This window comes from Pelodiscus sinensis, chromosome 5 (assembly GCF_049634645.1).
Source record: "Pelodiscus sinensis isolate JC-2024 chromosome 5, ASM4963464v1, whole genome shotgun sequence".
In the NCBI taxonomy this organism is placed as follows: Eukaryota; Metazoa; Chordata; order Testudines; family Trionychidae; genus Pelodiscus; species Pelodiscus sinensis.
This window is the reverse complement of record NC_134715.1, coordinates 103,317,726-103,332,275: the sequence shown is the minus strand read 5'-3', so window position 1 is coordinate 103,332,275 and position 14,550 is coordinate 103,317,726. Positions and strand designations below refer to the sequence as shown.

The 14,550-nt window shown below is 45.9% G+C and overlaps 1 protein-coding gene and 1 long non-coding RNA gene across 21 annotated transcripts in view; one reads left to right on the top strand and one right to left on the bottom strand.

Annotated features, from left to right (window-relative positions):
• The window catches only part of LOC112543864 (cytosolic beta-glucosidase-like), a 103,595-nt gene that overhangs the window by 31,741 nt on the left and 57,304 nt on the right, over positions 1–14,550 (top strand). The window lies entirely within an intron of this gene.
• LOC112543863 (uncharacterized) overlaps positions 8,920–14,550 on the bottom strand; it is a 32,747-nt gene continuing 27,116 nt past the window's right edge. For both annotated transcript variants that reach the window (XR_003087139.2, XR_003087138.2), the window contains one exon: positions 8,920–9,105. This is a non-coding gene — a long non-coding RNA (uncharacterized LOC112543863). The remainder of the gene's footprint in view (positions 9,106–14,550) is intronic.

Sequence of the window (14,550 nt, the reverse complement as noted above, 5' to 3'; positions counted from 1 at the left end):
TGGGGGGGGGGAGGCTGTAATGATTATAGATCCCAAGTTGGCTTTGCCAGTCAGGCAACTTGAAGAAGTCAATTAGCAAGCAAATTATTAATTAATTGAGCACTTGGTATTCTTACTTTTTTATATCAATTAGGCTTTTCCATAGCATGCTCAAGCATTACTTCATTAATTTTTTAAAAATATCACTTCATCAGCAGTGAATTCAAATCAGCTGACAGTTGCATTTTGTTTATATATTTAATTAATCAATACAACCAACTGCAAACCTCCAGCATCATTTATCATGGTATGTTTTGCTGTGTAACTGGCCAGTAAAATTGTTTTCTTGGAAACTAATGATTCTGTGGTTCAAGGGTCAATTCAATAAGAAACTGAAGTTAACTGAACTAGAAGATTTTCTGACTTTTTCCATCTCCTTTTCAGTTGGTGGCCTAGTGGATGACCCATGGTCATATTATCACAGGCCATCATAATACTTTCCCTTTTTTATCAATGACTGTCTGCTCCTAAATAGATCATTTTTAGTCTGGTAATACTATTGCTTTGTGGGTGTACTCACAACAATAATACGGCTGGCATGCATAATGACTTCAAAATTTAAGGTTGCCTAAATATTTCCATTTCATCCCTTTTAAATTGCTTATAACAGTATTAAATGTTTACCTTCTAAGGAGCATGGTCCAACGGATAGGTCACTAGACCTGGACTCGGGAGATCAGGGTTTGTTCAAATCACTTCCCCCTTATGTGGTGAATCTGTCCCTCTGTGCTTTGCCCAATTGGAGGGTGGAAAGGGATTTTGCCGGTATAACTCCAGTGAAGTAACTCTGTTGGGCGACAGCTAATACTGAGGCAAAGAGCTTGTGTGCGGCTGGTCCAGGCTTCCATTGGATTGTGAAGATGCAAAATGACCTTGGGCAATCTGTGGATTTTGCAGGCAATAGTCCCTGCTTGTTGCAGTGTTTTCTTCCTCTCTGGCCCCACTCCTAGGCTTTTCTACCAGACAACTTAACCTGGCCCTTTGTTCTTATTTAATGCAGAACACATAAGAACCTAAGATACCATTAATATGCTCTTACATGTTTAAAAATTCTGTGTTACAGGGAATAAACAATGGGCTAGCAAATGAATGGACATAAACTATTAAATAAAAATATTAAGATCTTGCAGAAGTGAAGGAAGTTGAAATAACATTAACCAGCCCTTCTCATGACATGTACAGGCAGTCCCCGAGTTACGCGGATCCGACTTATGTCGGATCCGCACTTACGAACGGGGCTTTCTCGTCCCGGAGCTCGCAAGCAGCGGGACCGCCCAGAGCACAGCGGTCCCGCCACCTCGACCTCCGGGGCGAGAAAAGCTGCTCCGGGTGCCCCTGGTCTGCTGGGGACCATCTCCAGCAGACCAGGGACACCTGGAGCAAAGCCGGGCAGGCGGAGGAGTCCCGCGCCTCTGAGGCTTTGCCAGAGCAAAACCTCAGAGGCGCGGCACCCCGCCGCCGCTGCCGCTTTGCTCCCGGTGCCTCTGGTCTCCTGGGGACCATCTGCAGCAGACCAGGGACACCCGGAGCAAAGCCGGGAAGGCGGAGGGATCCCGCGCCTCTGAGGCTTTGCCAGAGCAAAGCCTCAGAGGCGTGGCACCCTGCCGCCGCTGCCACTTTGCTTCCGGTGCCCCTGGTCTGCTGGGGACCGTCTCCAGCAGACCAGGGACACCCGGAGCAAAGCCAGGGAGGCGGAGGGGTCCCGCGCCTCTGAGGCTTTGCCAGAGCAAAGCCTCAGAGGCGCGGCACCCCGCCGCCACTGCGGCTTTGCTCCCCGTGTCCCTGGTCTGCTGGGGGGGGGGGCGCAGCTAGTGCCCCCCCCAGGAGACCACGGAGACATGGAGCAAAGCCCCGGGCCTGTGGTAGAGCAGGTGGGGTGCTACCGGTTGGTCCCGCAACACCGCTCCTTGGCGCTACTGGACCAACCCGGCAGCACCCCAGCTGCTCTGCCCCAGGAGTCCTGATTCAGCCGCTGCTGATCAGTTTCAGCAGCGGCTGAATCAGGACACCTGGGGCAGAGCAGCTGGGGTGCTGCTGGGTTGGTCCAGTAGTGCCGAGGAGCGGCGGTGCTACTGGACCAACCCAGCAGCACCCCAGCTGCTCTGCCCCAGGCGTCCCCAAGTCAGCCGCTGCTGAAACTGACCAGTGGCTGACTACAGGAAGCTCCTGCCCCGGGCTTCCTGGAATCAGCCGCTGATCAGTTTCAGCAGCAGCTGACTTGGGGATGCCTGGGGTTCTTAAGTTGAATCTGTATGTAAGTCAGAACTGGCGTCCGGATTCAGCCGCTGTTGAAACTGATCAGTTTCAGCAGTGGCTGAATCTGGACGCCAGTTCCGACTTACATACAGATTCAACTTAAGAACAAACCTACAGTCCCTATCTTGTATGTAACCCGGGGACTGCCTGTATTCCCAACCTGCTTCATTATGTTGATATTCCTAACTTTCCTAGGACAACAATAATTTTATTTTGTTTAAATTCTCTCCTTGTATAGACATTTACACAAGTATGCTGAATATAGTAATCCAGCTATATAACAATTGGAGACTTTATAAGCAATATCATACGGTAGAGCATGCTGAAAGACACACATATCTTCAGTCTGTTCTAGGCATTACGCCAAGACTGAGTGCTGTAAATATTAGAAAAACATAGATCTCTTAGTATGTGCATACACTCTGAAGTTTTCAAAAAAACCTTTAGAAATAATCTGCATTACATGACACTGCCTTGAATAAGTATATTAAGTATATTAAGACATATGCTTTTATGGGTAAAACCCACTTCATCAGATAAATAAATCTGATAAAATTGGTTTTACCCATGAAAACGTATATCAAAATAAATCTGTTAGTCTCTAAGGTGCCACAGGACTCCTTCTTGTTTTTGCAGCTACAGCCTAACACAGCTGCCCCTCTGAATAGGTAGTAGAGGAGGTCCTGATAATATGTTTAAAAAACCACCAAGATTAAGCAGACGTGTACACCATCTCTCCTGGCAATATAACCATGCTAAATCAAACAACTTCAAAAATTAATTTTTAAAACATAAGTTTTAGTTATGCAGAAGGAAACAAGTTAATACAATTCAGGTGTTTTAATATGACTCTGCTTCACTTAATACTTCATTTTGCTTGTACTTAGGACCTAAGCCACTTTTCACTTAAAATCAATGGAAAGGGTCCTGTTGACCTCATAGAGGGGGTTTGATCAGATTCCTATCATCCATTTTCCAGACTGGGACACCTTCATTCTATTTGTATGAAGCTTACTGTTAAGGAAGCTGATGCCCTTTCTGTGACATGTAACAGATATATAGATGAATCGGAACTTAAAAGAAGAGATTTGAAAACACAGGAGTAGGTGGTTTAAAAGAGCACATGACTTGCAGTTTTATATACAAAGAGTAGAAAATTTTAATGAGATCCAGTACTGCTAGTAAAGCTTCTTCAGGGCCAGACAAAGAAGCATTTACACAGGAGATCATCACGAGTCTGACCTGCCTTGGTACTGTTCTTCAGCCCGTATATTTGAAGAATGACGTCTTCATGAACAATTTCTTTAATGTAATAAGCATAAGCATGTTGGTCCACTTTTTCTCTGTGCCCGACTTTTTCTCTTCTTACTTGCAAAAAGGTGTTATAGGTGGCAGATGTCGCAAAAAGTTAAGGTTGCCTGAAAATTTCTATTATAAGATCCCGTTTTTAACTGTTTATAAGTTTGCTAAATTTTTTACCATGTGGGTTAACCTTCTCATTCCAGCAGTCTTCCAAAGGGTGCATTTTTATTTGCAGGGCAGGGGGTAGTTTAAGCTAAAATGTGTCAGCCATTCCTGACAGCAAAGGTAGGGGAAGTGCATTTGTTTTGCCCTTGTTCAGGACTATTCCTTGTGACTGTCCCCTTTGCTGGTGCTCAGTCAGGAAGGAGGAGGAAGCAGCCTGAGTGGAATGCAGAAAGTGGAAGTGTTGGGCAAGGACAAGGAAGAGATGTGAGATAGGGACACCAGGAGCAGGCGCTTTGGAGGGAGAGAGAGATTAGGGCCTGGAGCTAGAAAGATGGTGTGAAGGATAGGAGTAGAGGCAGGGAAAAAAAGGGCATGGGTTTTTGTTTGTTTTTAGACTGCTCACAGGATTGAAATCCACACAGAGGGGGATAAATTAAATAGTCTTATTTACAGGGTTTTCAAGTACACACTCTGCTCTCAACAACCCAGTCTAATTCAGCACATACACATGCATGCATGTGGAAAGTGGCCCAGTATACTGGAGTTCTTTCCTGTGCCTCTTGAAGGGACAATGCATCAGTTATCTAACTATGTATGAACACATCAGTCTCCCTCTCAACAAAAGAAGTCTGGGAATGCCATTATTAATGCACCTGCCCAATGGTATTAGGACAGGTCATAGTTCTTCCACTCTTTGGTTTTAAATCTTCTTTTATGTTTGGAAGGAGTGCTGCTTCCTATATTACTATAGTGTCATCTGGTAATTGTGCTTATATTGGTTGTAACTGTGTTGTCTTTTCTCTGTGCCAGGTGGCTTCTTTGTATTGCAGTTAGCTTCTAAGGGCTTGTTTGTGGCTTCTAAGGGCTTGTTTGTATTGCAGTTAGCATTCTAAGGTGGCTAAGTCTAAGGGTACGTCTAAACTACATGGCTCCATTGATGGAGCCATGTAGATTAGTGTACTCGAAAAAGGGAAATGAAGTGCCGACAAACAACTGATTGGCACAGCGTTGCGGCCATTTTGTTTTAAATGAAGTGGCGATTATTTAAATCGCCACTTCATTTAAAACAAAATGGCCGCAACGCTGTGCCAATCAGTTGTTTGTCGGCACAGTGCGGCAGTCTAGACGGGGATCTGCCAACCCCAAAACCCTTTGTCAGCGGATCCTGTAAGCCTCATTTTTGTTTGTATTTCAGTTAGCATTCTTTCCACTTGCCATCTCAGTATCAGGGGCTGTGACTTCCTCAACGGGTGTGATGCACTCATAGGGTACGTCTAGACTACAGGCTTCTGTCGACAAAGAGCGTCTAGACTACATCCAGTTCTGTTGACAAAGCAAGCTGCTTTGTCGACATGACAGTGTAGACGCAAAGGACAGTGTAGATGCAATAACACCTTCGGTCGACAGAACTCTGTCATCAAAGGGCGTTATTACTTGTAGAATGAGATTTGCCACCATCGACAAAACTGCTGAGTTCTGTCAATGTTATGTTGACAGAACTCAGTAGCAGTGTAGACGCAGGTGCAGTTTTGTTGACAAAAGTCCACTTTTGTCGACAAAACCCTGTAGTTTAGGCCCACTCATAGAAACACGCCTCCGGTGTTTGTGATTTCACCTAAACTGACTGTCCATTCTTTTTTGAGATGCCCTGAGGAACCAGCATCTGATGGAGTAATTCTTGAGTCCATGGCTCTTCCACCAGCTAATAGAGGTGTTCTTACCATATTTTGAACTGCGGGTTTTAGGGGAGTATTCCCCTCTCCTCCCCCAAATCTCTGCTCTAAGGTACAACTACATGTAGGGTCCCCTCATCGATCCCGGATAAAGTCATCATTGCATTTGAACTCTATCCATACATCATTGAAGGAGAAGTCTATTTAGGTAGGTGGGGGAACCAAAATTTCAGCAGTCTCCAATGGCCCTTCCCCTGAGTCATCATCTCAGTCCCTCCTGAGTAGCTCCTTTTCTGTTGGCCCTTTCAGTCGGAGAGAACCAGGAGGATTCTTGCAGCACTTTTAGGAACCACAGACCCCTGTCCCACCCAGAATTACTGGAATGGCTACCCTGTGGGTCATGCTGAACAGGAGGTCTATTCTTCGGTGTTATCACCTGGGAAGTAGGATAAGAATGTAGGTCTCCATGGACACATTGTATATGGATGGGGGTCCATCTGACTTGAGATTGGGTACCAGGTCACCTCAGATCAGAGTTTGGCTAAAGCCAGAGTCAGTCAGCACTGTTGTAGGAAACCCTTTTACGAGCACCAAGACCCTCAGCTTCCCTGGACTCCTCTTCCAAGCACAGGGTTGACAGCCCAAATCTGTCCATAATTACAGACCATAGAGGGGCAATCACATTAGAAATGCCCCTCTTGACCACATTCATAAAAGTGGTCCCTTCTGCCTTCAGGTAGCAAGTCCATTCTGGTCGGGTCAGCTCTGTTGGAGTTCTCCCAATGGGGCCAGGTTGGATTTCCTCCGAGCTAGGCAGTCTTTCCCACTGAGTTCCTCTGGCTTGTGGGAACAGGATTCCATAGACTGCTCAGGCTCCAGCCATTGCCAGATGTAGTACCAGAGACGCTGAACCACTGTTCATGGCCTAGTCAGTAAAAGGTATTGTACTGAATGAAAGTGCTGGTGGTATGTCTTGGACCTGATGCTAGTCTGGTGTAGCACACCCACCTTCACTTTTTAATAATCCAGGGCACCCTGGTGGTCAGGGTTGCAGTAATCTAACTGGACTGGCCCCATTAAATAAGGATCTAGGAGCATGGCCTAGTGTCCTGCAAGCCTTTGTGCAGCAGTGGAAACCCTCTCAAAACTCATGAGAAAGGCCTCATGGGGCCAGTCCAGGCCATCTTCAGACTCATTTTGGTGAGCTCTAGTTGAGATCCTGGGATGGGTGCACTAAAAGGCTGACTGAAAGCCCACCTGGCCATAGCTGACATATGTTAGATGAGTTTTTACTCTTGGGCTTGATGCTAGGCAGCCAATTCCCACATCATCTGTTGTTGTTGGCTAGTAAACTGTTGCAACAGCTGCATTTGTTACTGCTATTGCCGTACTGCTTGTTGCTGCTGGATTTCCAGATGCCATTTCAAAATGTTGTCTGATTCTATGCTTGTGTCCACTAATTTCTGGTTGCTAAAGTGCCATGATGGTCCAAAGAAGAATCCTCCATTAGCTTACCAGCTTAGGCCTCTCCTCAGGCCTAGTGTTGTATCCACATTGTCTTCCATCCTCCATGTGTGACAGTATTGTGGGGCTCCATCCAGTATGGGGCATGTGACCCTTGTCTCCCTTAAGATTTACGGGTGTGGCCATAAGTACCCCACATTTATGCCCCTGTAGCCAAAGTCAATAACCTTGCTCCTATTTGCAGGTCAATAAAACCTAGTGGCCAAAGTCAATGTCTTTGGCCCTGTTAGCAGCACAATGTGGCCCAGAGGCCAAAGTCAATAGATTCCCCATCAGCAGCAGGATAGCAAGGCTTAATGGCCAAAGTCAATATGCTCACCCCAGTCTGCAGGGCAGTAAGGTCTATAGTTCCCCTATCCAGTGTGGGATGGGTGAGCCTCATCTCCATTAGGATGTAGCGGCAAGACTTAAGTAGCTGGCATTTGAAACAGGTGCCATATGAAGATATATTAAAAAACTGGGACTTTTCAGCTTAAAAAAGAGGAGTCTAAGGGGGGATATGATAGAGGTCTTTAAAATCATGAGTTACATTATTTATTTGTTCCCATAACATAAGAACTAGGGTCACCACATTAAATTAATAGGTATCAGGTTTAAAACAAACAAAAGGAAGGTTTTCTTCATGCAGCATACAGTCAACCTGTGGAACTCCTTGTAAGAGGATGTTGTGAAGATCAGGACTTTATTTAGTTCTTTTTTTGAACCCTGTTAAATTCATGGAGGTACCTCTGTCAGAGCCTGGAAATAGATGACAGGAGAGGGATCATTTGATGATTACCTGTTCTGTTCACTCCCTCCGGGGTATCTGGCATTGGCCTCTGTCGGAAGACAGGACATTGAGCTAGATGGACCTTTGGTCTGGTCCACTATGGCTGTTCTTACATTTTTATGTTAGCATTTGAATCTGTAGCCAAAGCCAATATACTCTCCCCAATTAGCAGGATAATAAACCCTAATGGCCTATGTCAATAGATTCACCCTATTCAGTAGTGGCCAAAGTCAATAGGTTTGTCATCATGAGCAGTACAGTTAGGTTTAACAGTCAAAGTTAATATGCTTACCCCAATATACAGGGCCGTAAGTCCTATTAGTCCAAGTTAATTCACCCCAGGCATCAGGGCAATAAGGCTTAGTGACTAAATGGCCTTGGTTGAAAAGGGGACCACTGCAGACTAAAAGGGGATGGGGTGGTTGCGGCCCAGGTAGGGAAGCCCGAACCCTTCCATTTCACTTGGTCCCAGCCCAGAGCCCCGGTATTGGCAAAAGCCCATGCCACTGCATCAGCAGGGATCTGACCAAAACATGCTAACTCAAAATTCCAGTTCACTAACCAGGCCACTATCTAATTCCCCTGGGCTGTTTCCCCAAAAGTGATTCCCCCTGCTGTGTTCTGGGCATTTCGGCTGTCTCAGTGTTCCCTGCTCTGTGCTATCTCCGGCAAATCTGGATTCTTCGTGGGTATCCTGGCATCTGCCTCTGTTGCGGTGTCTCCAGCTCTCAGGTCCTAAGCCTTTGGCTACTCCTCAGCTGGAGCCTGAGATGTGCATCCCTTAGAGGTGCATCCTTCCTCTCCGACAGCTAGTCCTAACTAGCCAAGAGCTAGTCAAACAGATGGCTGCAGTAGCTATTACTAGGCCTAGTAACCAGCACAAATTGTGAAAAAAGGAATTCAGAGAGAGAGAGAGAGAGAGATGGATGCAAAGAAAAAAACAATTTAACTATAAATTCCACTTTTCATTCCATTATATGTTTATAAATGTCTTTAGTACTTTATCAGAAGAGGAGAAATGTGTATGATTTCATCTTTACTATGCAACCATTCAATTTTCTCTGAACTGAACTAAAACATGAGGAAAGATCTAAAGACCTGAAATTGAATGAGATATTATATTCATCCAAGTGACTTTTTTGTTAAGTAGACAACCTCTGTGATGATAAAAGGGTCAGTGCCACATCATCATACATACCCATATCCTTTAATCTTTTTTCATTTATGTGTTTAACTCAAGCAAGAGATAGTCATGTCAAAGAATGGATGGATTGATTTTTTTCCTTTTGATTGTATTTGTTTAGCTTCAGGGTCAGGTATGTGTTTTGTGATATTTCCAGAACATCATCATCATCATCTCCAGACATCACTGCACATCTGTAGTAGCATTTGGAACAACAACAAAAATATATAACATAAGTTATTTGAAAAATAACCTGTATTTACTGCATTCCAAAGAGGTATTTAGATTACTTTGTCAAATTAAAGTACTGCTGTGCTACTTATCTCACATTCCAGGTGCTTGCAATAGTGTTTGTTAATATTTTGCAGAATAAAAATGAAGAGTACAATAAACACGTATTTCTTGCAAAAGCAAACAAATATTTACAACATAATGGCATGGCACAAATCTTTTGAAAAGTAGTATCAACTATTCCCTCTCATAGAGTACTGCTGCTTAATAGTTGGTAGCATCCTATTGTTGATATATAGAAGTGAATTTTATGTATATACAGTAAATAAATGTATGTATATAATGGAATTGCTTAAATCTGACTGGTGCCAGAAGTTTTTCAAGTATATTCTCTGAGGCGATAGTGTCATCTGCCATAGTCAGTATAATTAGAAATAACATTTATATGAGAAAAGGAAACAAAAGATACAGTTTCATTGCTATGAAGGAAAGCATCAGGCATTGCTATAAAGGCATTGCTATAAAGGAAAGCATTTATAGCTACTTCTGAAAACAAATTTACTGATTTTGCAATAAATATACAAAATGCTGGAATCATTCTTATTGGTTATAGTCAGAGTTTTCCCACTGCTGACTCTATCATACCAGGATCCTTTGACTAATCTAGCTAAATATGTATGACTTGCAATTGAAAAATACATAGCTGGAAGCATATAAATGAGGTTATTTATATAGAAAGGAAGATCCAGTTTTTCCTAGGCTGTTAGTCTTTGATGAAGGAAGCTAACATTTTCAACAGTGCTCATTGGATATCTCCATTTTTTGAAATAATTTATATTAATATGACATTTATTTTGCATCAGTTCCTAGTGAGCTGAGATTGGGGTGCCATTCTGCTGGGTCCTGTAAGATACAGTCCCTAATTTGAAGAGTTTACAATCTAAAAAGATATGGTGAACAAAGATTGGGAGGAGGAACAGAGGCACGGAATTCATATAGCAAGTCAATTGCAAAACTAGGGAAGGAGCCTAGATTTCTTGAGTCTCAGGCTAGTGACCTATCCATTAGAGCAGGGGTGGGCAATAATTTTTGGTGAGGGTGCACCAAAATTTTGGAAAATGGTCAAGGGCTGCACTTTTCTGTGGAGGAGGCACACGGGCTAGGATGGAGGTTGGGTGCAGAAGGGCACATGAAGTAAAGGACTGGAATGCAGGAGATGGTGTGAGGTCTGAAAGGGAGTTTGAATGAAGGAGACAGTTGTGACCTGGATTAGGGTGTAGAGTCAGGGAGGGAGTATGGGTGCAGAAGAGGATTTTGGCCTACTGAAGGGGCTCTAGGAAGAGATGCAAAGTCTGAGAGGGAATTGTGACCTGAGAGAAGGGGATGCAGACTGCAGAGGGTTTGGGTGATGACCAATGTTCTCTCTAAGATTTTCCATCCTTGGGTGGATTGAATTTTCTTTTGAGTGGGTTGAAATTTCTTATGTGCAACGCCAATATTGAGGTAGTGTATGGATGTGCACCCACCAGTACAAACAAGAATCGTAGATATAAATATATATTTTAAATAGTCGATAGGTGTGGAAGAAAATATATTAAAACAAGGGATAATTAACAAGGAGCAATGCTTATGATTATTTAATATGAAATCAAATAAAAAAGAAAATTAACACTACCCTTGGCTGAAGAAGTGGGTTGTGCCCATGAAAACTCATGATGCTATTTATGAATTTTTGTTAGCCTAAGGTGCTAAGGTGTGGCTTTTTAATTTTTTTTATTTAGTTTAGTAGTTTAGCTACTCCTTTGAGACCTTGGAGTATATGTATCATCATCCTTTTGAACAGATAGATGCATGTTTCAAAGATCTTGCAAATAAGGTTTGCAGAGACACAACTCTACCAGAGAGCAAGATCTGGCCTTAATGCAGTACAGTTTGCCATGTACTAATTAGTAACACACGATTTTAAAAAAATTGTTAAGATCAGCATTTTAGATATCTTTAACACTCAACAATATTCCGTTAAAAGAATCTTTTTCTTCCAAACTTTAAGGGGGGGGGGGGGGAACAATTATTTTTGATAGGGGGTCACTCCAAGAATTTGCAGAAGTGCTCCTCCCCTCTTACTCCCAGACTCACAGCATTCAGTTGAGAACAATAAACGTGGCTTCTGTAGCTCCCCTGAACAGGAGCTCAGGGGATTTGAAATCTATAACCCTCTGTTCATTGGTCAAGCCTTAATCTGGGTGTGGGGCTATTAGGAAGGGAAGGTCAGAGCTATGTAAAGTCTGCTAATAAGTGACCAGGTAGCTGGTGTAGGAGAGGATTCTAGCTCGAGAGGGATGTAGGAAGGAGTACAGTATCTGGGAGGGACTTGTGACCTGGGATGGAGGGGGCAGAGTATGTGGATGGTGACCTGGGGAAAAGAGCAGGGGTGCAGGAGGGGTAGGGGTGCCAGAGGCAGTGTTCGGCTGGGGGGCACTTATTTAAGCATCTCCTGGCCAGCAGCCCTGCAGCACCTCCAAGGGAGGCTGGGTACCCTGCCTGCTGAAGCCCCAGGCCACTTAAAACTGCATGCTGCTCCCTCCATGTGGCTCTCAGCTCCAGGAGTGGAGAGAGACTTGTGCTGCCCTTGTACTCCAGGCCAATCTTCCAGCTCTTATTGGCTCATTGTTTCCAGCCAATAGAAGCTAAGCAATAGGGTGGGGTCAGTTCCTATTGTCCGGTTATTTCTGACTGGGGGTGGGGATATCACAGGTCATCATTGCTGGGTACAGCACACATGATAAAACAAAGCAGATATTCTCCTTCAGAAGCCATATCAAGCTAATTAGACCATGCACTTTTACCAGCCACTGGTGCATGCTTTGAACATCTAAATGCTAGAACACAGGACCTGGTGCTATCAGGAAGGGAAGGTCAGGGCTATATAAAGTCCGTTAGTAAGTGACCAGGTAGCTAACAAGGAGCTAACAAAAGCAGCTAACAAGGAGTTTTGTGAGGGAGTCTAAGGGAGTTGGAAGAGAGGTAGATACACTCAGCATTCTTTAAAACTTTTAAACTAAACTAAAACCAAAACTACTTCATTTAAATAAAACCCGATCAATAATCTAATTATCTGTAGGAGAGAATGCAGACAGAAGCCCAGCAGCAGAGTGGGGGCTATCCTGTTTATTGCCCCCAATGTAGCATGTATGATTACCTGCCCTATGGGCGGGTGGCATATGTGTGCATTCCGTGCAAGGAGCTCCTGGCCCTAAAACCACATACGAATTGGATGAGCTAAGGGAGGCAGAGAGGTACGTAGCTGAGGCTTTCCGGGTCACTGTAGAACTATATCACTTCTAGTCAGACAGCCACTATGCTGTTAAAAAGAGTGAAAGGCTCAGGGAAGGAGAATATTCATCTGCAGCAGAGGGAAACCATCCCATAGTTGGGACCTTCCTTCCAGATGATGTTGTGGTATCCTCTCTCACTGAGGATATCACTCCGAGAGAGGGAACTCCAGTCATTAGGAAAAGGAAGGCATTAGTAAGGGGGAATTCAATCATTAGCAATATAGACAGCTGGATTTGTGATAACCAGGAGAACCATATGGTGACTTGCCTGTTTGGTGCGAAGGTTGTGGATCTCTCGAGACATCTAGATAGACTTATGTGTAGTGGTGGGGAGGAGCTAGTGATTGTGATACATGTGGGTACCAATGACATAAGAAAGGGTAGGAAAGAGGTTCTGGAGGCCAAATTTAGGATGCTAGGAAAGAGATTGAAATCCAGAACCTCTGTGGTAGCATTCTCTGAAATGCTTCCAGTCCCATACAAAGGGCCAAGTAGGCAGGCAGATTATAAGCGTCTCAATGCGTGGATGAGACGATGGCATAGAGAGGAGGGGGTTAGATTTATTAGGTATTGGGGAAACTTTAGGGAAAGGGGAAGCCTATATAGGAAAAATGGGCTTCACCTAAACTGGAATGGAACCAGACTACTGGCACTTAACATTAAAAGGTTGTAGAGCAGTTTTTAAACTAAGGGCCGGAGGAAAGCTGATGGATGTGGAGGAACATGTGGATCGGACAAAGACATCTCTTAGGGGAGGATCTATTAATAGACAGGGCTGTCCTTAGGCATACGCCGAGTACGCAGTTATGTGGGGCACCACTCTGCCAGGACGGACAGGAAGCATAGGTGTGCGCTCTGCACCGGAGCCAGGGCTGCGGGACTGGTGGAGCTGGGGTTGCGCCAGGGACAGGGTCACGCGTGGCGTGCCAGAGGGGGCAGTGCCACATCAGAGTGACGTTGCTGCACCGTTTTTTAAAATGGCCAGTCGCGGATCTGGAAAGGAGGAGGAAGGAGACGCGCGGAGCAGGGCATGGGGGAGCAGAGCCTGGCTAGAGGTGGGATGGTGGCTGGGCTGGGACTGCGAACACTGCAGGGCACAGCGAGCAGCTGGACCTCTCCGCCTTCCTGAGGCCTGTTCTGCCTCTGCCGGGGGCGCAACCTGCTGGCACCCCCCCCCCTCCAGCATCGCGCTCTGGGCAGCGGGACGGCACGCCCTGTGCGCTCTGGCCAGAGGTGGGGCCCTGGGCATGGCTCCCATTGTGCAGGCCGAGGAGGCGGACCCAGGCAGAGGGCTGGTGCATGCTCCAGCCATGGCTGTGCTGGGGGAGATGCTGAGGAACAGAAGTGGGGTAGAGGGAGCCTCCAAGCTCCCGCAAGCACCCTGCCATGAGGAGGGGGAGCAGGCACCCGCCTCCCGCTGTGCCTGGGCACCTTCTGGCTGAGCAGGATTATGCTCCTGCACTGCTCTACTGTGAGTCTCTGTGCCCACCCCAAGCTCAGGCAGTGCACAGCACTCCCCTCCCCCAAGCGTGCAGGGGGCGGGAGGGCTCCCCGCAGGCCAGACTGCCTGCAAGCAGAAGCCCTGCTGGCAATGCAGGGTCTCCCCCCCACAAGCACATGGAGGGAACTTTGCTCACCTGCGCTCTCTTGTTAGGGATGGGGGAGGTCTCTGCACCCTGCTCTGTAGGTGCCTTCCCATGTCTAGCCAGAAGTGCAGGGATTTCTGGGGTTGGATCGCTGCAGACTCCAGCCCTGCAAACTTGGAAGGCGGAAGGGAGGGGTGCGGGAAAAATAGGGGAAATGGGTGAGAGAGGAAGGGGCTTGTGCTGATGGGAGAGGGGCAGGTCAGGAGAAGAAAGGGGCAGGCACCAAGGGACAGGGTGGAGGAGAGAGACAAATGTGGGGGGGGAAGTGGAGACAATGAGGAAAAGGGCAGGAGGGGAGGTGTCAGTGGGAGCGGGACAGGGTGATGCTGGGAGAGGAGAGGAGAGGAGAGGATAAGGACATTGGGGGCTGGAGGGGGAGGTGCTGGGAGAAGGCTTGAAAGAAGGAGTAGACATGAGAAAGGTGGGG